General features: G+C 47.6%; 1 protein-coding gene across 1 annotated transcript in view; it reads right to left on the reverse strand.

Annotated features, from left to right (window-relative positions):
* TJP3 (tight junction protein 3) overlaps positions 1-13,730 on the reverse strand; it is a 55,226-nt gene extending 41,496 nt beyond the window's left edge. The window contains exon 1 of the mRNA XM_032774768.2: positions 13,645-13,730. The gene's annotated coding sequence lies outside the window, so the exon portion shown is untranslated. The remainder of the gene's footprint in view (positions 1-13,644) is intronic.
* Between the last annotated feature and the right edge of the window lie 10,152 nt (positions 13,731-23,882).

Genomic DNA, 23,882 nt, shown 5'->3' on the forward strand with positions numbered 1-23,882 from the left:
ACCATGTGCCCTGAAGGTAGCAGGATGTGGCTTGAGGCAGATCTCTGGCGGGAACTGATTCCACAGCCAAAGCCCTCCAGAAAGTGTCCACCAGGCAGCGTGCTCACTGAATGCAGCTGCTCCAGCAGAGTGCAGAGTCAGCTAGAGACTGTTTCAGAGATAGTGAGGTGTGGACCACTGAGGGACAGATTCTTGAAATGTGCCTGGAATTGGTTGCCAATCGTAGAGTGCAGCACATTGGTATGATGGGATACCCTGCCTGTCTCGCAGCTTCTGGATTAGCTCTGTTCATCTGATTCTGGATGCACTCATTGGTATAGGTGAGAACTGGGTATGAACTATATTCCCAGTAGCTGGGTAATGGGTGGGACTGGACAGTGCTTGGGGATTGGTGGGACTGGACTGTGCTCTGAACACACTTTCTCACAGAAGGGCCAGATCAAAAGGATTGTCAGAGATCAGAAAAGCAACTGCCAAGAAATGGTCCATTCATGTAGACATGGATCAAAGATGGTTCTCACTGGACACCAGAGGAGATGTAACCTAGGCAGATGCAGGTTGCTTGGGCTCTGAAGCAGCCCACAGGGAATCCCTAAACACTGTCTCCTAAAACCAGTCATCCAACCCCCTGAAATACTGTGCTTGACCACTGAAACCCCCAAGAGCCCCTCTAGCTCTGCATTTTCCTCTCTAAATCTGAAAGCACAAAAAACAACAACCCCACGGGAGATCTGCCTGATCAGCTTCTTCAAACAAAATGGCGCCTGAGCCTGATGGAATGCGGCTGATGGCTGTACTCCAGCAGGTCACTGCAGACACCGTTGAAATTAACTCTATAGCTTCCACCCTCCCACCAGCAAGGCAGATTCAGAGAGCACTCTGAGCTCTTTCCAGATGAAGGGCTGATGGACAACACAGAATTTCTGAAGTGGAAGATGATTTCAAGGAGAACAAGTTACAGGTTATGAAGAATTTTAATGATATCAAGACTATTAAGACCAAGCTAGGGGATCCAGAAAGCCACTCAAACGACGTAACAGCAAGATTGTGGGTGTCCCTGAGGGAAGAGAAAATTAAAACCTCTGAATTTGTCCTTAAACTGCTAACTAAGTTGTTGGGTCTGGCAGTAGATTTTTTGTTTGACGCAGAACAGGCACACAAGGCTCTTGCCTTCAAGCCTGCTCCAGAATGTCAGCCTAGAACATTGATTGTGAAGTTCCCGATGTTTACCAACAACAAGGAGCCTATACCGCGGAAATCCAGAGGGGAAAAAAGGAGCTGTGATGGGGAGAAACAGCAATTAAAATACTGCTCTTTCAAAATTATACCTGTGATGAGGGAAGCTTTTAACCAGGCAAAACTATTGGCCAGGAAGATGGACTTGAAATAATTTATTAAATTCCCAGCAGTGCTCCATATTAAGAATGGCGAGAAGATAGTATCATTCAATTCCCTGCAGAAGGCAGGAAAATACCTCAAAAATCTGCAAACTTCTCCCTTGCAAGAGGAGAAGACATCTATGGAATGATCAGACTGTATGGAATGTACGTATTGCTCGCTTAGAACTAATATGCGCTAAACACGTTGATGGGGGCTAGTTGATATTGATATGTTAGTTCCTCTCCTCCCGCCCATTGGGGTTGAAGGGTTATTATCAATTTACTTCCTATTGCCTTAACTCATAGGAAAGGAGTGTCAATGTAAAATCCACCATTTGATTAATTATATATTATTGTTTTATTAGATGGTGCTTCCTTATGGACTAAGTGAACCAAGGCTCCGTTGGTAATAGGTAAGGCTACGATTTAATCATGAGTATTTTTAGTAAAAGTTACGGACAGGTCACGGGCAATAACCAAAAAAATTCACAGCCCGTGATCTGTCCATGATTTGTACTATAAATACCCCTGCCTAAATCTTGGCTGGGAGCCCACTGCTTTGGGAGGCTTCCAAGTGGGGAGGGTGCTTCTCTGGGGGAACAACACCAGCAGTACCTGCTGCCGGGGGGCAAGCCACGTGCTGCTTCTCTGCTTGCCCCTGGGACCACTGCCAGAGGTCACCGTGCTGCAGCTGCTCCCACCACCCTCAGGATCACTGCCTGGGGCCGTCCGAGCAGCAGAAGGTGTGGCTGGCTGTAGGGCCACCTGAGCAGCTGGTTGTGGAGCCGCTCCAGCAGCAGCTCCACAACCAGCTTGGGCGCTTGGGTGGCCCTGGGATCAGTGACACTAGAAGTCATGGAGGTTGCAGAAAGTAATGGAATCCATGATTTCTGCGACCTCCGTGACAGACACAGAGCCCTAGCAATAGGTGATTACTGTAGTTGTAATGTTTGGGCTGTGAGGATCTCCAAGTTTCACCTGCTCTGGACATTCACTAGTTCTGCATTGTTTAAAAAGATTCTCTCCACCCTCTTTTTTGCTTTGTTTTTTCCACTTATTTAATTCCTCTTTCAGCCCCCCTCCGGTTATCCTCCCATGCTGGGAATTTCCTTCTCACTCCTGTAGAGTATGTCCTATGAAGCGACGCTCGACCCCTGGATTAGATCACTTTGGCTGCTTAGGTATGCAAGAGCCATATGATGGTCAGGAAAATTTGCAGTTTCATATTTATTCACAAAGCCACACAGTTTTATCTGGTATATTTTAGAAATGAAGCTCTGGTCATTAAATGTGTCTCCTGGAATATAAAACAGTTTAATAGCCCTACAAAAAGAAAAAAACCAAAACCAAAACAAACCACATACTCAATGCTAAAAAAAAAAACACAAAACAAAAACAACCACACACACAACACAGAGAGAGAGAGAGAGAGAGAGAATGTGGACATGGCATGTTCCAGGAGACATCTGACAGAACTTGCGTAGACCTCTCAGTTTCTAGTTGTTTTAATTCTAAAGCCGGGGTGTTGCTATACTCATACATAAAAAGTTGAATATTAATATTCTGAGCACAAGGTCTGAAATTGCGGCAGATTTACTGTCCACAAGATGGAAATTAGCAATTCTATAATCATCCCTGGCAATCTCTATGGGCCAAACCAGAATGATCCCAATTTTTTTATGAGTATAAATGAAAAGAGCCATCGTCCTATTATCATAGCTGGAGCCTAATGAAACTCTAGACCCAGTCCTTGATAAATCTTCTCCATCTCCATAATAAATGCTACGACTCATCAGGTACTTCATACATACCTGGCTGACTTAGGTTTCCAAGGTGTGTGGAAATTGGGTGATTTCATAGTCAGAGTTTTTTAATAGTTTTTTCCCCTGCTGCTCATTCAATATATTCAGACTGGATTATTTTAGTGTCACAGGACTTGATCAATTATGTCTCTGATTGTGGGATTGGTACCATTGTTATATCTGACCATGCTGCTATACATGCATCTTTGAGGCCTCCAGGGTAGGCACCCCCAACGCAAATGTGGAGGCTAAAGACCTTTCTGCTGTGTGATCCATCACTGGTTAACTCTCTCTAGCAGGAGTTGAGCGGTTCATCGGCTGCACTTTGGGAAGCTTTTAAAGCCGTCATCGGAGGTTGTATCATCTCTTATGCCACCATTAAAGAGAAACTGAGAACACACAAAATTGATACACTTGAGGATGAAGTTGAGGCCTTGGAAAAAGACAGTATTTCTCCCTCTGGAGAGGAGCTCAGAACCCTCAATCTAAGACAAGGGTGGGCAAACTACAGCCTGCAGACAACATCCAGCCCACCAGCTGATTTAATCCGACCCTCAAGCTCACGCTGGACAGCAGGGTCGGGGGCTTGCCCTGCTCCAGCCGGGGAGCAAGGGCGGGGGCCACTCTGCATTGCTCCCGGGAAGCAGAGGCATGCCCCACAAGCAACTCCCCCCAGCTCCCATTGGCTGAGGACTGTGGCCAATGGGAACTGCAGAGGCGGTGCCTGCAGACAGGGCAGTGTGCAGAGCCATGCAGCTGCGCCTCCGCATAGGAGCTGGAGGAAGGACATGCCTCAAGCTGCTCCCAGAAGCAGCGGCAAGTGCCAACTGGAGACTGCACCCCTGAGCCCCTCATGCGCCCCCACCCAGTCCCAATCCCTCTCCCACCCTCTGAACCCCTCAATCCCAGCCCAGAGCATCCTCCTGAACCCCAAACTCCTCATCCCAAGCCCCACTCCAGACCCTGCACCCCCAGCCGGAGCCCTCACACCCTCCCATACCCCAATCCCTTGCCACTGCCCGGAGTCCCCTCCTGCACTCTAAACTGCTCATTTCTGGCCTTACCCCAGAGGCCACACCCCCAGCCAGAATCCTCACTGCCTCCTGCACCCTAACCCCAATTTCATGAGCTTTCATGGCCTGCCATACAATTTCCAAACCCAGATGGAAATAGCTTGCCCACCCCTAATCTAAAAACATGAAATCAACAAATATCTGTCCCAAAAGGCTGAGTTTGCTGTAATCTGTTTGAAGCAAAACTTGTGGGAATTTGGCAAGCTGTTGGCATATAGACTTAAGCAAAAAGCTAACCAAAAGAAGACTGCTACTATCACAAACAACAACAATAAATTGTATACAACAGTTATGTAGCTGATGAGGGCATCAGCAAAGATAACCTAGATAACTTTAGTGGGCTGTCTCTGCCACAGATCTCTGACTGTCAGAAGGAACTTTTAGATGCTTCTCTAGAAATCACAGAACTGACTCAGGCTAGAACAGAAATAAAGAGTTGAAAGAGTCCTGGTGCAGATGAGTTCCCAACTGAATTTTACAAAATGTTATCTGAAACGTTAACACCTAGATTATTGAATATGTTCACTGAGGCCAAGGATGAGCTAACCCTCCCACCTACTCTTAAAGAAGCTGTAATTTCTGTTATTCCTAACCTGGGAAAGACCTTGAACTATATAGTAATTACAGGCCAATTTCTTTAATCAATTGTGATGCTAAAATGTTAGCTCAAGTTCTTGCTGTATGAGAGAACTTTGTCCAAGCCCATATTATACATATAAATCAGGTACGTTTACTTATAATAGACTTAGCTCAGATAATTTGCATCGACTGATTGATATTATTTCCACTTTGAGAGATTCTAAAACTCTTTGGTGTATAAAGAAATGACAGCTAAAAGGCCTTTGACTGCATAGTCTGAGACTATCTTTTTCCTGCTTTAGCAAAATTTGAATTTGGTGACCCACATATTGCTTGGATTAATCTTTTATACTCTAACCCAACTGCCAGAGTTGTTACCAATGGTTTTATTTCCACTCCATTTCCATTACAGAATGGTCCGAGGCCTGGCTACCCCCTTCTTCCACTTCTGTTTGATTTAGCTCTAAAACCTTTAGCCATTGCCATCCGAGTGAATCATCATATTAACGGGATCAAGGTGGGCCGAAAAGAGCACAAAATTAGGCTCTATGTTGTGGCTGATACTCTCGTATTTGCGTCTAAGCCTGAGGTTACCATTCCTAACCTTCTAACCACTATTAGTAAGTTTGGATTCCTCAGGATATAAAATTAATTGGGGGAAAAAAAATCAGAAATTTTAGGCATTAACAAAAATGCCCACAAAGGCCTTTCCTCAAATTGGGAATTTCAAGGGCAATCATCTTTTATGAAATATTTTAGAATACCAATTCTCAAAATTATTCCGGACATCCCTAAGATAAATATAGATCCAATTAATGCCCAAGTGGCTGATAATTTAGGGAGATAGTGCGTTAACCTTCAGTTTGTTTGTTGGATACAATTAATACACTGTCAATGAACGTCCTTCCCAGAATTTTGTTATCTCCTATTCCTCAAACTCATTTTAAGAAAATTCAATAATATTTTCAGAATGTTGCTTTGGGGTGCAGGTAAGAAACCTCGATTGGCTCTGAACAAATTACACCTCCCCCTGTGTCATAGCTTTCCTACTCAGATTTGAACCTTAGCGTTCATAAACTGAGAAGCTAGCATGAACCCTCTAAGCTTAATTACCAGCTTAGATCTGATATCGCTGCCACCAGCCAAAAAATCCAGTGTCTTGCTCACTGCTGGTCCTCCCCCCAAAACCTCCCTGGGGACCCAAACTCAGAATGCTGAGTCAGAAATAACCCACTTCCCTTCCTGCTCTTTAACTTCCTCCATTTTCCTGCCCTGGTATACTAGGGATTTCACCGCTATCAATCCCCTGAAACACAAAACCGAGAGGACAATTTACCTTCCTCTCCAGTCTTTCCCTGAAGAGAGACAGTAATCCGGGCACAGGGATTCCAATCCCCTAGAACGCGTCACTTAGAAAAGAAAATCCAACCAGGTTGTTAAAAAAGAGAAAGCTTTACATATAAAAGAAAGAAAAAGAACATAAATAATGCCTCTGTATGCGAAGATATACTATACAGGAGTAATGCTTAAAAGAAAAATAATGAATAAACAGCCTTAATTCAAAAATGAGGATACAATTAAACATTCAGCAAACTACACACAGAAATACAAAAAAAAATCAATAGCCCTTAGGTTTTTACCTTTTACTCACAAACTTGGAAACTGAAGATTAGAACTTGAAGATAGAAAGATCCCTTCCACAGACAAAAGAACGAACAAAGGGACACCACACCCAAACATTCCCTCCCGAAGCTTGAATGACAATCCGGTTTCCCTGATTGTCCCTGGTCAGGTGTTTGGATTCCCTTTATTAACCCTTTACAGGTAAAGAATACATTAACACCTTACGTATCTATTTATGACCCACTGTCCTCTGGAGTGATTTCATTTCCTCAGCTTGGAAAAGATTGAATCTTATCTCCTTTTTGTTAAGGCCCGGCATCTTTGTGGCTGTTGGATAGAACCACACAGACGCTCCAACCCTGGTTCAGAACTCAACAAGAATTGGTACCTCATCCCCGACACTTCAAGCATAGGATCAAGTTATTATACTGATTTGATGGCTCCAGAGAATCCACAAAGCATTTGGAGGCAAGCTGGTCAATACTAGTAAACATCCTATCTTCCAACTATTTTTCCCATGTAAGAGTAGGATATCTACTCTGGGAAACAATCCAATCCTTAAAAATCATGGCAAAAAACTTGCGTGGAGGGACTGAATGCCACAGGAATGTAGACTGTCACAAAATGATAAATTTTAAACATTGTAGATCTTCAGCAATCAATTTGGCAAGCCCGCTCCAATAGCATGGAAGTCTCTTCAGATTAAATTATTGACTTGTACATATATTGTTGGCAGCTAGATGTATTGAGAGCTTCCAGACATTTGAAGAAATGCCCTGGATTTTCTCAGCCAGTGTTACCTTTTATGATTGTCTAGTCCAAGAGAACGTCTGCCAAAGATTGCTAATTTGAGAGTTGGCTTGGGACAGAATTTGGAATACAGAGCTACGCTCTGGCCCAGTGGAACACAAAGCTGGGAGGTGTTGCTAACACAGAGAAGGAACCTGGGATATCATAACAGGAAGATCTGGATGACCTTGTAAAACTGGAGTAATAATGTAATGAGGATGAAATTAATAGTGAAAAGTGCAAGGTCATCGCATTATAGGATTAAATAACAAGAATTTTAAGTTATAAAGCATTTGGGACATCAGTTGGAAGTAACAGAGGAGGAGAAGGACCTTGGAGTATTGGTGAGTCACAGGAATGACTATGAGTTTTCCGCCAATGTGATTGGCGTGTTAAAAAAGCTAATGTGGTTTTAGGAATGCATCAGGTGAGGTATTTTCCAGCAAAGATAAGGAGGTGTTAGTACAGTTATACAAGGCACTGGTGAGACCTCATCTGGAATACTGTGTGCAGTTCTGGTTCCCATGTTTTAAGAAGGATGAATTCAAACTGGAACAGGTACAGAGACGGGCTACTAGGATGATCCGAGGAATGGAAAACCTGTCTTATGAAAGGAGACTCAAGAGCTTGGCTTGTTTAGCCTAACCAAAAGAAGGTTGAGGGGGGATATGATTGCTCTTTATAAATATATCAGGGATAATATTAGGGAGGGAGAGGAATTATTTAAGCTTAGTACCAATGTGGACACAAGAAAACAAATGGATATAAACTGGACACTAGGAAGTTTAGACTTGAAATTAGATGAAGGTTTCTAACCATTAGAGGAATGAAGTTCTGGAACAGCCTTCCAAGGGGAGTAGTGGGGGCGAAAAGACATATCTGGCTTTAAGACTAAGCTTGATAAGTTTATGGAGGGGATGGTATGATGGGATATAGCCTAATTTTGGCAACAATTTGATCTTTGATTATCAGCAGGTAAGTATGAACCCAGTGGTGGGATGTTAGATGGAGTGGGATGTGAGTTACTACAAAGAATTCTTTCCTGGGTGCTGGCTGGTGAGTCTTGCCCCACATGCTCAGGGTTTAGCTGATCGCCATATTTGGGGTCGGGAAGGAATTTTCCTCCGGGGCAGATTGGCAGGGGCCCTGGAGGTTTTTCGCCTTCCTCTGCAGCATGGGGCACAGGTCACTTGCTGGTGGATTCTCTGCAGCTTGAGGTTTTCAAACCACAATTTGAGGACTTCAGTAACTCAGACATAGGTTAGGAGTTTGTTATAGAAGTGGATGGGTAGGATTCTGGCCTGCTTTGTGCAGGAGATCAGACTAGATGATCATACTGGTCCCTTCTGACCTTAAAGTCTATGAAATTTTATCTAATGTTTAAAAAGCAACTATAGACCTGAGACTACAGCTTATTCACTAAAAGACACTGTTTTGAATATAGTTGTCCTCACATAGGCTAATGGATCTCGTAAATGCTGACCACAGTTGGAAATGTAAGTCCCTTGGGGTTACATTGGCTCATATGCTTTGGGAGTGCCCTGTATCAAGAATTTCTGGTATGACATGGGTCAAAGAACCAATTTGATATTGGATGCTAAATTGGAGCCCTCCCTCTTAAGTTTCATTCTTGTATATATTCCTGATACACAGAGATTACCTGGTAACAAGGCAGCATGGTTCCTGATTGCTAAAAAGTTAATCCTACAAAAATGGTCAGTCCTCACCAAATATTGATGCCTGGCTCAGTGATACAGCTGACCTCACAGCTAATGAACAACTGGCACTGCAGAAAGAGGTTGCCTGAAAAATTCAAAGCAATTTGGAATGACTCTTTAAGAGGTCTATGATTAATGTAGACTCTGACCATAGGTATGTTTCTTCCCCGCTTTTATCCTAACTGGCTTTACTTTTGTATTATGATGGATCTGGTATATTTATTGTATTTGGAAAACTGAATACAAAATTATAAATAAAACCAACCAACAAGATGGTTCTCATTGCCTGCATGAAAATCCAGAGGAGGTTCCTGGGAGAAGAGCCATGGATGAGATGTGCATGCAATCAGTCACAGGTGGTGCCAGAATAAGAAACATGATCAGACAGGTCAACAAAAGGATGAACCACCAGTTCTTTACCAAAAAGGACTCCAGTTATTCCGACAGGAGTCAGTCCTGTCCGTGTCTGTTATGGATCGTTTAACAAGTATCTGGAGTCCCTGCTTCTGTTCTGCGCTCACGGGCACTGCACAGGCCTTATCAACTGTCAGGATCCGATCACCACCTGGAGCAGTGAGGAGGATCTCAGAGACACTTCATTTCTAGGGAGCCCTGGGGATTTTCTGCCCAGGCCCTACACAAGTATTTCATTTCTATTTTAGTCTCTGCCATCAAGGCATGATGCCCTGTTTGCTTCAAGGACTTTTCATAGATCCATAGAATCCATGGCCAGAATGGACCATTGTGATCATCTAGTCGGATCTCTTGTATAACATAGGCCAGAGAATTGCCCCAAAATAATTCCTAGCAGGAAAAATATCCAGTCTTGATTCTCAGTAATGGAGAATCCACTATGCTTCTTGGTAAGCTGTACCAATGGTTAATCACCATCTGTTTACGCCTTATTTCCAGCCTGAAAATGTCTAGCTTCAATTTCCAGCCGCTGAAATGCTCTGTGCCCAGGTCGGGTATGCATACAAGATACAAAACACAGTTGCTGGAATACATACAGTGAAAAGACTATTCCACTAAGGTGACAGACCCATACCTAAGCCAGACATCATCAGGATGTTCTTTGGGAAGGGACCTCAACATCTTTTCTTTTCAGACCCCACTTATAGTCCCACAGAGTCTCTCCACCCAAACAATTGTAATGTATTAGTTTACCCTCCTAGGAACCTGGTTCTATTTGTAGCTCTGCTGCTGACCAGCTGCATGACCTGGGTCAAGCTGTTCTCTCTCTCTGCTCGTTTTCCCATCCGTACAATAGGGATAAGGACCGGCAGTGATGTAGCCTCGCTGTCATTAGTGAATTCCATCCCACAGCTCTCATAGCACTTTACAAACATGAACACATTAAGTCTCATTAAATCCTTGTGAAGTAAGCCATTGTTTTATCCCCATTTTACAGACAAGGAAATTGAGGCACAGAGCAGGTTTCACATGTTTATGGCAGAGCCAAAGCTAGAACCTAACCACCCAGTCTGGCACATTAGCCACAAAGCCAGTTTTCTCCCTGATTTTGTCAGTGGGAACATTCCCTAGTGTTTGATATTCTGTGGGGCAACTGGCAGGGGGCATTTTTGTTTTGGTTGCTACTCTTCAGCAGAGCTCTTATTTCCACACTGCAACAGCCCTGCTGTGGTAGCCATCACTGGGTGCACGATGGCACGTCTACCTGGGGAGAGACGCACAGGGAAGCAGCCAGTTTGGGTACCAATTTATATAGAAGCCTGACTTCAAAAGAAACACGCCCCAGAACGTTTGGGCTAAACGCTCTAGAATCCCAGCTGTGCAGTTCTGTCCATCACAAAGCCACAAGCCTTCTCAGTGGGGCGCCAACCGCTTGGAAAGCCAAGATGTGCAAAAAGGAGAGGGACAAATAAGGGAGGAGGTAGCTGCACTCTAGACAGAATTATCTTTTCACAGACAGTCACAAAGGCAGCATTGTCTGGTGGTTAGAGCAGGAGCCTGGGGTCAGGACTCCTGCACTAGTTCCATCTCTGCCCACGACCTTGGGTGAGTATCTCCCGCCCTGTAAAGTGGGGCAGGGAGGCTTTGTAAAACACTTGATCGTCAGAGAGAGGAGCCATAGAAGCAGATCATGGTGTTTAAAAACAAAAAAGGAAGGAGCAGACAGGGCCAAATCCTATGAGGCTGGGCCCTGCACGCCTCTGTTCTAACCCCAGCATAGGGCCATCGAGAGGCTGCAGAGCTTGCTCTGGGTCTAGGACTGCAGGAGGAGTGCAGGAATTCCCCAGAATCCCCTTGCCTTTTGGGGAACTGGGCCCTCCCTGGCTGTGGCTGGGGGGGGACTGGAACCAGAAAGAAGCGCAGTGGGGAGTGGCACAAAATGACTGAGTAGCCTAGTGACTGAGCCCAGCTTTTTGCATCTGCTTCAGCAGGTGTCTAAACAACAGGCTCTTAGCCTAGATCTGAACTGGCTGCAGTCTTTGACCCGAAACTCCTCTGCAGGGCGGGACAGTGGGAGTTAAAACAGGCTAGTTTTAATGGCATCAGGGAGGCAATCTGAGCCATCCAGAATTCTCCAACCTGCTACGTTGCGCAAGGTCAGGAGCAGTTTCTATTGCCCCTAGCCCCAGTGTCTCCTGTACTGGCTGCCGAGCACAGGGAGCTCTGAGAGGCCTGGTGCAAAGAGAAACCAGTGGCTTTGAGGAAGGGAGGCCCAGAGGGGACCGTGCATGCAGGGCCCAGGAAACGGCTCTCTGCTATCACTGCACATGGGAGTGTCCAAGGGAGGGACTCCAAGGAGGCTACACTCAGATTGCTAGCTCTAGTAAGAGCAAGTTTACCTCAAAGCACTACCACCACCCCTTACTAATGACCTGCAGACCCCTCTGCTAGTCCAGCCTTGGCCTCCCCATCCCCACTTGGGAAAGGATCTGCAGCCCCCCCCCTCCCCCTCTGATGAGCAAGATCACAGGAGCAATTCAAGTGCCTGCAGAGGTTTTCCAAAGCCTGGTGGATGGAGTTTTGCTCCATCCTTGGGGCACTGAAGCACTAACCAGCAGTGGCGTCCGAGCTAACGAAGAAAAGACACCCAAGCAAACAGCCAGAGAAGCTGGTTTGGCAGGTTTCATTGCAGAAACCACCCCCACCCTCTCAGCCTGCTAATCAAGCAGCATCTCGAGAGCACTGACCACAGCCTGGCCTGGCTCGGGTGCTGGAGCAGTTTGTACAGTGCGTGGGAGGAGGCTGAGAGCCATTGAACCGATCTGTAAACCCTGTCTGTGATGGAACCACTTCAAGCCAGGGGGGTCGGCAGCCCCCTTCCCCACAGCACCCCTTGGGCCTGACTCCCACTGCAGCCCACAGCACAGGGCTCCTGCAGAAGGAAGGGGCCAGCACCACCCAGTATTATCACTGTGCTTTAAGCGCTGACTGAGCCCAGCCCCAGTCCCACCCTGACAGCTCACAGTGCAAACAAACAGTTGTGGGGAAACTAGAGGCCGGGAGGATCTGGTCTTGGAGCTTCTCTTAAAAACCATCCATTCCCAGTGCCTTTCCTGCCAGGCTCCGAGTTAGGCCCTAACAGGCCGTGAGGGCTCCACACTGAGGCAGGGAGCTTGCTCCCTGCTTTGTATACAGAGCACAGGGCACACTACAAACACCTGTCTGTCCTGTCCTGTCCTGTCCTGTCCTTTCCTACTGCCCAGCAGAGATGTGGCTGAACAAACATGCACTTTTCCCCAGGGCTTCAATTCAGATCAGGTCTCATCTACGCTACCCGTGAGAACCGTGGTATAATCAGATTCTCTGACTTAGTTTTATTTGCAGCACAGATTTGGCCCTGAGAGCGTATCCTGTCACATACGCAGATTTGGCTCTAAATTACTCTGGATTTACACAAGCGTAACTCTTGGATCATTCTCTGCATAAAGCTGCCTATTTCTTAAAACTTGTTTTTCACCAAAGCGCCTTTGTTGTCTGCAGCTCACCTACTTATGCCTCCCTCTGCTCAGCAACATGCTTCAGGTCATCAGCAAGACTGTTTACATCCAACCAAGCTGTTTTGTGGCAACAGCAAAGAGCTGTTTGCTTCACTGCCCAGGCAAAGGAGGCCCCCTGAGACACACCAATGTGGTGGAGGTTAGATGAGGAACCTGTGAAGTCAGACTTTGGGGAAGTCAGCCTAACACTTCAGAGCTCAGATTTGAAATAAAATCAATTAAACCCTCCAGCATTTCAAGTCTCAGCCTCCAAGCTCTGGCTCAGCCCTTGTTAATCATTAGCTATAGCCAGTGACTTAGTGCTGACAGGAGTGAAAGGTGAGTTTCCTTTACAAAACTGCCATTAGAGATGGGTTCCAATTGCAAAATTCAGTTCCAGAGCTGCCCTCCCTCTGTTTAGCGCTTGAAGTCTGATTCTTTAAGCAGCACCTATAAAAGTCAATAGGAATCTTTTTAACATCGCTCCCCCTATTCCAGGGGAGCGCTGGGTACTTTCAGACACACCCACCACAGCAGGGTCTGAAAGGCACTTCTATTGCCTCTCCTGGCTTCCAGGAAGGTGTGCTGACAAAATCACAGGGAAGAATGTACTTTTTGAGTTGAAAAAGTAGGTTGTTTTTCAGCTCTGTGCCAGCCTCAAGGAATTCCCTCTTCCTTCACCACAGCCCAGTTAAATCAAAGCCACGGGTCCCACCACATTAAACACTCACCTTGGGGGCGTGCGAGTGTTTGCTCCTCAAAGACACAGAAATTCACTGGGATTCAGCCACACATAGAGACTACTCCCTGGTGCTCCCCTACCAGGAAGAAGACAACTCTCCACTCCCCAGGTAGAGCCTGCTTTAAATATGCAGCAGCAGATTTCATTTCAAGGCGGCTCACTTAACCCTTTGTGGGCCAGAAACTGGAAGGCAGAGGGTGAAAGAAAAGGTAACCTTTGGGAAACAGGACTTGGGCAGCTATGCTGCATTTGAACACACAGGAAGACAGAGCAAGCCAGAAAATACTCCTTATACCTGGCGGAACCCTAAAAAATTAATGGGGAGGAGGAGAGACAAAGGACCTAGGGGTTACAGTGGACAAGAAGCTGGATATGAGTCAGCAGTGTGCCCTTGTTGCCAAGAAGGTTAAAGGCATTTTGGGCTGTATAAGTAGGGGCATTGCCAGCAGATCCAGGGAAGTGATTATTCCCCTCTATTCAGTACTGGTGAGGCCACACCTGGAGTACTGCATCCAATTTTGGGCCCCCCACTACAGAAAGGATGTGGACAAATTGGAGAGAGTCCAGCGGAGGGCAATGAAAATGATCAGGTGGCTGGGCACATGATTCACAAGGAGAGGCTGAGGGAACTGGGGTTATTTATTCTGCAGAAGAGAAGAGTAAGGGGGGATTTGATAGCAGCCTTCAGCTACCTGAAAGGGGGGGAGGTTCCAAAGAGGATGGAGCTCGGCTGTTCTCAGTGGTGGCAGATGACAGAACAAGGAGCAATGGTCTCAAGTTGCAGTGGGGGAGGTGGTTGGATATAGGAAACACTATTTCACTAGGAGGGTGGAAGCCTCGGAATGTTCCTAGAGGTTGTGGAAATCTCCTTCGCTTAGAGGGCTTTAATCCTCCTACTGACAAAGCCCTGGTGGCGGATGATTTAGGAGTTGGGATTGTGCTTACTGGGGGTGGACTGATGATCCTGAAGGCTTTACCAACCCTGTATTCTATGATCTAAGCCTCGTATTGCAAGGTGATGGGGCTGATCTAAAACAGCTCGCACATTTCTTCTCACTCTCCCACTCACCTTGGAGGTGAGCTTCTCTTAGCATCTTTCTAGCAAGGACAGGTGAGGGGCTGGTGCTTGGGATGGAAACTGGCATGGCACTTTGCAAGGGGGAATCAAACAGCTCTTCCTCCATAGCCTGCTTATGATCTGAGGTTTTGAGGCACTCTCCATCTCTTAGTACCACAAGCCTTGGCCAAGGTGGCCAAGATGTACTCAAGTCAGCCAGAGGGGTTGCTATTGAGTTGAGGTCCCCCCCCCACGCCCCGTCCCCCAGGGCCTCTCTCTTCTGCAGCACCAGGGAGCAAAAGAGTGGGGCATTCTCTCCCCTGTGCTGACTGGCTGCTAGCTCCAATACCCCCCTGCCCTACATGCTCCATCCCTCATCTCCCCGACCTTCTTCTATGGCCCCGCTCCTTCCCTTGTCTCATCTAGCAAATCCCCCTACACCCTCAAGAGTCCATCTGAAGGATTAAACAAAACGTGCAGGACTAAGTGACATTTACAGCTGTCACTCAGCTCGTCTGTTACCTCCCTTCTCTCCTTGGGGCTGGTCTGTTTCGCTTGGAAACTCTCCAGGGCAAGGACTCTCATACCCTGGCTGGCCAGTGCCTGGCCCAATGGAGCCCCATCCTCAACTGGCCCTTAGCTGCATATGTGCTACCATAATACAAACAAGAAGACGAAGAATTGCCCTACTCCACTCTCCCAGGGGCCAATGCAGAACAGTAGCACTAAGCCACGGTGCTGGGCTGCTGGTTTTTCTTCACTGAACTCCATACAGCAGTGCCTGCCTGCACCAGTGTGGAATTTGGCCCATTTTCTATCCCCAACCAGATCAACAGTCCATGTCCTGCTGTGTGATCCTGGGGCTGTGGCCAGTGCTTGATGTTATTGAGGAGGCATAAAAGTCACCTGAGGCAGCAGCCTGATTGCACAATACTGAACAAGGAGAAAAAATTCTTCCCCACCGTCAGCAGCGATCGGCTTCGTTCCATGCCAGCGCATGAGACAGGATTATGCTATAATCTTAGCCTGCAGGGCCACCCATTTCATCCCTGCATATGGAACTGTCCTGCACTATGTTTGAAATCAAGCATGGCCTAGTGGTGTGATCACAAGATGAGGATGGAGGAACTTCTCACCTCTAATCATATCTCTGACCTGAATTCTCTCTGGGGACCAAGGCAGGAAAGTTTCTCTATAGCTCAGCTCCCTGGGCTGTGAAATGGAGATCATCGTATTTCTGTCTGATGGGGGGTTGTGAGGATTCGTTGGGCAATGTCTGCACGGCACTTTGAAGATGTCAGATGATACAGAAGGCTAAATATTCTCACTAGTTAGTGTTCGACTCCACATCATGCAGCTGAATAGGTGTTGTCTTGAGAAATCAGGTTTCCATTGCTTTGAGAATAATGCTGAACTCACACTGTCACTCAGGTGCTGTTTCCTTAAAGCACTAATCCTTCCAAATTACAGACCAACCACCCATGTGCTTGTTCTCTCCCTGCTCAACCCACAGACCAGATCCCTTCTGAGCTGTAGAAATCTCACCTAGCCCCTTACTAATATCAGATGGGTTATTTTTAAACAAGCGGATGATTGCCTAGCGAGTACAGATCTCCTCCCTGGAGATACAGATAAAACTGAACAGTGGCAGAGGCAGTTCAACATTGCAGGCACCTGGCTCTCCCAGTGAGGAATCTTTTGACAGTCCCTGGGTAACAGGTAACTTCCACATGCCTTCCCAAATTAAACAGACACAGCTGAACACTGATCCAATACGTTATGCATATCATGGTGACCGATATTAGACAGCACTTTCTATCAGAGGGTCTCACAGCTCTTTATAAAAGTGATTATAATTCCCATTTGACACATGGAGAAACTGATGAACATATAGGTTAAGTGACCTGGCTATGGTCAAACAGCAAGTCAGTAGCAGAGTCAGGTCTCCTGATTCCCTTCATTTCCCAGACTATGTCTCCGATTCCCAGTGCATGAATCACTAAATTCCCTCCCTCCCTTAATCAAATCTGTATAATCAAAGAATAACTGAAAGCACAAGACCATAGGGGAGCTTTTCTGACCCAGGTGCCATCATGGCATGCCAGGTAATATTTACTAAAAAAACACTGAGGTGCTCCTATTGTGGAATCTATCCAGGGCCCCGATTCTGCAAACACTCACATGCTTAACTTCACTACCACAAATCCTCCCATTGACATCTGTGGAACTACTAACAGCAGTGAAATCAAGCATGTGTGTAAGTCAGTGTTTCTCAGACGATTGTATTGGTGACCCCTTTCACACAGTAAGCCTCTGAGTGCAACCCCCCCCCTTATAAATTGAAAGCACTTGTTTATCTATTTAACACCATTATAAATGCTGGAGGCAAAGCGGGGTTTGGGGTGGAGGCTGACAGCTCATAACCCTTCATGTAATAACCTTACAACCCTGGAGGGGTCCTGACCCTCAGTCTGAGAACCCCTGGTGTTTGTAGGATGGGGGCCTTGATCTCTATAGATTAAGGCTGCACTACACCTTACTCTTCCCAGCCCCCAGTTGTACATAAGGGTTTACAGTACCCCCATCAAGGAATACAGGAGCTAATTGGGAAGTACTTAAAAGTTTTATGTTGCTTAGAAACTGACCAAGTGATGCGGTGCTCACTCCACGCTAGCCAAGCAAAAACAATGAAGAGTCCTTGTGGCATCTTAGAGACTAACACACTTATTTGGGCATAAGCTTTTGTTGACTAGAACCCACTTCATCAGATCCGAGCAGGGGCTAATGAGACTGAGGAAGGGGCCAACTAACTGGCTAGGCCACAGCTGAGGGAATTTGGTAACTCTGGATTGATGTTGGAGCCCAGCTGAGAAGGAACAGGCAGGGCTGGTACAAAGTCAGGAAGCTGGGAGCAGAAAAGGCTGCAGAGGGAGCCTATAGCTGCTCTCTGGAGATTTGGTTGTATTTGGCTGAATGAGTGATGACAACATTGGCCATTCAGGTGGCGTGTGTAGGGGGTGAGGCTATGCCTGCACTAAAGAGAAAAGGGGTATTTTTAATGTTCCTATCCTAGTAAAGAAAAGGCAGTTGTTGTTTTAAAATGGCCTAGCTGGCAAGATAAACCTGTACCAGCTGTTACATTCACAGCACACACAGAGCTAGAAAGAAAACAGAAGTGCTCTTGCTGGAAGGTTGCAACCTAACTTTATTTCCCAGAATCCAGAAATCTAATACTCACCAAGCAAACAGAGCTAGTCAAACCAGGCTGCTCTCTAAGGCAGAGAAGCACAACTCACCCCACCTTGCACGAGACTGGCTCTTGCAGACACACTGCTGAGGAGCAGAATTGCACATTTCCCTGGGAGCCCCCTCATCTGCAAGCAGGAATTAAAGTGACAACTTATTTTAACAAGTTTTCAATATACCGCACAGCTAATACATTAAAACCACAACTGCCTTCCTAGTTTTCTCTAGGCTGTTACCATTGGTTAACACATGTTAAAAACACATCTTCCCCCCCGCCCCCCTCATAATGAAGACAAGGCCAAGAGAAAATAAAATCAGAGGCCCGGGGCAGATCTCTACACTAGATATTGCCATTGTAAGGGGAAAAGAGATGACCTGCCATGAGTTATTGTGAAGTCCTGGGCTCATAAGAGCTGAAAACAGGACATAATGGGTTGGGGAGGACAGCACTTTCTCAGCCCAATATCCTGATGGGACAATACTGGAGAAATAGGTTATTACCAGGCAGAAGGGGATCGTTATTACCAGGCAGCTGATAGGATGTTGCATTTGTGATGAGCTGCTTTGGGATCGTCCTTCCTGCTAACAAGCAGAGTGCCCATCAATTAGATCAGCCAACCATGCCTGGCAGTGGCATCCTTGTGACTTCCTCACCCCTGGAGGGTCCGTCATGTTGCCATCACAGAAAACAAGCACTGGCAGCAGCATGGCCAGCTGGCAGCCTCCCAGCAATGGCAAGTATTGTAAAGAGAGGAAAGGAAGGGAAAATGGAGGGAAACAGACACACTCTCAATGGACCAACAGCCCTGGTGTAAAAGGGGGACAGTTCTGACTTCAGTGGAGCTGGGTGCACTTACAGCTGGGCTGAATGGGACCCAATGTTAGGGAGTAGTGGAGAGGTGGAAAAGGCTGCAGGAACAGAAGGACCCATGGCTGATTCACACTTAAAGGGACCAGAGTCTATTTCCAATCTAGTCCACTGCAAACAGTAGTTGCAGGTTCTGATGGCTCCCTCTCCTGCCTGCTTTCCCATCACATATGCCTGGTTTAGAAGGTTTCTCTTCCCCCAACTGCTGTATGGAAAAGCTCCCAACAACAAGAGGAAGTGACGGACTCTCAAAGGGCGGGGGCAGCAACACTGACGAGACATAAAGTACCATCAAACGTACAAAGCATCAGTGTGGAACTGAGTCCAGTCACACGAACCCCGTGTGGTCCTGCCATGGCCCCACACTAGAGGGGCTGCTCCTGCACTGGGATTCCATGTAGTGTCCAGCCACGTCCCAGCACTTACAGGGTGGGGGAGTGTAAACATGCAGGACTCACCCCTGCGGCACCTCCTGCTGGTTGTCTCTGGGAATTAGCATCTCCAGCTCTAGAGTGCCCTCTGCAGGCCAGTGTCCTGCTGCCACTGCCCCACCCCACAAGTCCCTCCCGGGACCCAGTGCCCCTTGTCTTTGGGGTGCTGCCCCCTGGCAATACCCCAGCAGTCTCAGGGTCTCCCCACCCAGGGGAACCCCCAACCCTCTAGCCCCACTTTGCCTGTGGGCTACTGCCAGTCACCCTCTAGCCTCCGCTCACTGGGGCAGACTGCAGTGTAAAAGCCACTTATCATAGGCAAAGGGGGTTTGGACCTGCTGCCTCCACAACCCCAGTACCTAATTGGCCTTCCACTAGGCCACAGCCTGGAAGGTTTCCAGACCAAAGCTCCCCAAACCTTCCCCCAGCCCTGCTCCACTCCAGGTCCCTTCTCTCAGCTCCCTGCAGCCCAGTCCCTCCCTCTCAAAGCTAGAAAGAGTCTCTCTCTGGCTTCTGGTGCCAGCCCTCAGCTGGCCCTCATTATGCCAGCCTCAGCCTGATTGGGGTGTGGCCCCCAGCTGAGGCTGCTTTCCCCAATCAGCCCCCCTTTTCTCTGCCACATCCCTTTCCTGGGCTGCTTTAAGCCTTCCGGGCAGGAGTGGGTGACCACTTTGCTACAGGGAATGTGGTGCATGCAGGTGCCTTTGCAAGGTCAGCACATCCCCTATGCAGGGGAGAACACACCATATACTGCCCTGCCATGCCCAGGCACCTGTGTGTGCCACCATCTTCTTGATGCCCTGCGCCATCCTGCCACACACTGTGAAATGCGGGTGGGACAGGCATCCCACAGGGTGACAATTCTGTTGCTCTGAAGCTAGGCCATGTCAGAGTGGTGCTTGGGGAGGAAGTGGGCACACAGCTCTGCAGAAGCGGAGCCCCCCTCATGGGGCCCTTAGTGGGGAGGGCAGGGGCTCACACTGCCCTTCTTCCTTTGGAGTCAGAATCACCAGAACAACGTAACATAAAGCTATAGATCTACCTACACCATCTTCTACAATACACCCCCATGCAACCAACCAGAGTGACCAAGGGCATAGCCAGACAACCTGAACCCTGCCCTCTGCGAAATACCATGAAAATCAGGATGCACCCATCTCACACTGCCATGCTGGAGGCTCCAGTTCGGTGGGCTGTTCCAGGGATCAAGCAGGGACTAGCTGTGATGCACAAGAGGTATCCTCCTTGAGAGGAGAAGGGGTGATGTATTTCATAATGTTCAACTGCAACTGCTTTGTCATCCAAGGTGAGACTCATACGCTGTATTTCGTTGAATAAATGATGGTAACAGCACAGGACTATAGATCCTCCTGGGTCAGGGCTAAGAGGAGAACTCGAGCACTAGGTGGTGCTGTTATATGAGAGAAAAAGAAGATGCGCCAACCACAACTGGTAACAGAGCGTAAAGCTTGGGCCCCTGTGGGTTAAGAATAAGAGGGAGAGCGGGGAAGAGGATTGCTTTGACTCAGTTCCCTAGGAGGGCAGGGTGTAGCCCGAAGGCCACTTTGGGTTTGCCTAGAACAGTGGTCCCCAACCTTTTCGTCTGGGGGTGCCAGACAAGAAGCCACGGAGGACTGTGGCGGCGGACAAGCATCCGCCAAAATGCCGCCGCCAAGCAGCAAAGTCAATAGGCATCGCCGCTGAAATACCACCAACAAGCAGCGTTATCCAGAGGCATTGGCGATGACGCCTCTGGATGATGCTGCTTGTTGGCACCATTTCGGCAGATGCTTGTCCGCCAGCCAGTCCGTGGGCGCACTTAGACACCCCGGCGGGTGCCATGGTGCCTGCGGGCACCACGTTGCGGACCCCTGGTCTAGAATCTAGACTGGGATTTAAAAGTGTATTGTTGAAATGTGCCTAACCTGTTCTAGCTAACATATTAGAAGTCTAATACAGGCAAGGCAGTTTACATTTTAACACAGTGGTTCTCAGCTGAGGGTATGTGTAACCATAGGGATACGCAGAGGTCTTCCGGGGGTAGTCATCTAGAATTTGCCCAGTTTTACAACAGGCTACATGAAAAGCACTAGTGAAGTCAGTACCAACTAAAATTTCGCACAGACACTGACATGTTCATAGCGCTCTTTATGCTATTCAGTGGTTCTCAAACTGCAGATCAGTTCATAGATTTGCTGGGGCCCAGGCAGAAATCCATACGGGGCTGAAGCCAAAGCCCGAGTTTTTAAGAGAGGTGAAACTTGGGGTACACAAGACAAATCAGACTCCTGAAAGGGGTACAGTGGCCTGGAAAGGTTGAGAACCACTGTTTTAACACGATAAACTGATCGAATGGGTGGGAGCTTAGACTTTCGAGCGGTGTAACGTGTTAATGTCTTTGCTGCCTTGTCTATACTAGGCTTTTCAGAGTGGGTTTGTTAGAATGTGGTCTGACATCCCACCTTTAAATCCAAGGCCAAAGTGTGTCCCAGGGATAATTTTTTTGAAGAGCTCCTTTCAGACAACAAAGCCTTCCTAAGGGACTGTTAGTGGCTCTTTAGAAACCAAACATCCTAACGTCACCAATTAGATTGACCAAGCCAGCCTGATAGTGGCATTCTCATGACTTCCTCACCTGGTTCAGAGGTTCAGCCCTTATTCTGTTGACTGGAATGCAGTTGCATTCACTTATATCAGGGCTGAATTTTAAAGAGTGTAGAGAAAAGGACTTTGGATCCTAAGGGTTTTGGTCACAAAGCTGCTGATTAAACTGGAAGGGGGAGCATCAATTTCAAATTTAGTCAATTTAATGGAACATCAGGGTCGGAAGGGACCTCAGGAGGTATCTAGTCCAACCCCCTGCTCAAAGCAGGACCAACCCCAACTAAATCATCCCAGCCAGGGCTTTGTCAAGCCTGACCTTAAAAACCTCTAAGGAAGGAGATTCCACCACCTCCCTAGGGAACCCATTCCAGTGCTTCACCACCCTCCTAGTGAAAAAGTTTTCCCTAATATCCAACCTAAACCTCCCCCACTGCAACTTGAGACCATTGCTCCTTGTTCTGTCAGATTTCAACTATGCTATAAAATACTTGCAGGTTCCACACCTGCTCCTGACTGCCCCTCGTCCCCATTCATTTCACAATTACATTTCCCTATCTGTGCACAAGCAAAGCGAGGTCTAATACTCCACTTGGCAGCATTGCTCCTTCTGTAGGTTGGTAATACGATAACTTGACTTCGTTGTTGTGTGTGTACGTAATGCGGTAACTTTTGAATGCTGCATCCGATTAATGCTAAAATGTCACGGAATAGTATCAATGGTCAGATACCTGTTTATGGTGGTGAAAAGTGGGGGGAGGGGAGGAGTGGGAAATGAGGCACACACAGAGCCCCTGCCATCTGGTTAGCAGAGTGTCTGCTTCTACCACCTTTGTCTGTAGATCAAAGAACCAGCTAATGGCAGAAATTAATGCATTTTAGTACAACAACATCCCTCAGCTCCGCTCTGGCTTGGTTTAAAATGTTGGCACCTTGAAAGCCTTCTCTCCCAGGCAGAACAAAAATAAGGAGAATGGTGGGGGGCATGCGATGGGACAATGGAGCAAGGATGGGAATGGGGGCACAGAGAATCCCTGGAAGGGGGAGGTAGAAAGAGGGGCCACTGTTATAGAGAGAAGGGGCAATAGGAAGGGGCACAGAGAGCTGCTGGAATGAGGGAGAGGGTGGGAGTATTGCAAGGAGTCTCTGAAATAGAGGGGACTGGGAGGGTGGCACACAGGGTGCTCAAGGGGGGAATGGAAGGATGCAGAGAACCCCTGGGGTGTGCAATGGACACAGCATGCACAGACACCGCAGCGTGACCCTCTAGTCAAAAAGATTTTCTTCTCCTCTGCTGCTGAATTAAAACCCCACACAAACAACAGCAGAAACCAACTGACTCTACCAGGGAGAGGACAGGGTGACAGAGGTGCTGCTGATACACATTTATTAGTCAGTATCACATATATCACAGTAATATCAAGGGAGACCCCAGGATCAGGGCTCATTGCGTTAGGCAACGTGCAGTCCAATGTGCGAAGCATCCAGGTGCTGCAGGTTCAAGCCATGGATGCCATGTCCCATTCTACCACATCCTGGCACAAGGGCAATGCCACATTCCATCCCGCTGCGTCCCAGCACGGGGCCCTGGGGCCATCGGGGGCAATGCCACGGTCCGTCCTGCCACGTCCCAGCACAGGGCCATGGTGTCATGGGGGCCATGCCACATTGTCCCGCGACGTTCCATCATGGGGCCATGGTGCCATCGGGGGTCATGCCAGGTTCCATCCTGCCACATCCCAGCACAGGGCCATGGTGATATCAGGGGCCATGCCAGGTTTCATTCCGCCGCGTCCCAGCATGAGGCCATGGTGCAATCAGGGGCCATGCCACGTTCCATCCCGCTGCGTCCCAGCACAGGGCCATGGTGACATCAGGGACCATGCTACATTCTGTCCTGCCGCTGTGACGTTATTGACATAATCTGGGACCATATAGAACATGGTTGCAACCAAAATCCTGTAGTGGCACCGAATCTTGTATAAAGAGGGTCAAATGATGTGTCTAAGACAAGGTTCTGGTTT

This window comes from Chelonoidis abingdonii, chromosome 11, assembly GCF_003597395.2.
Source record: "Chelonoidis abingdonii isolate Lonesome George chromosome 11, CheloAbing_2.0, whole genome shotgun sequence".
NCBI classification, from domain to species: Eukaryota; Metazoa; Chordata; order Testudines; family Testudinidae; genus Chelonoidis; species Chelonoidis abingdonii.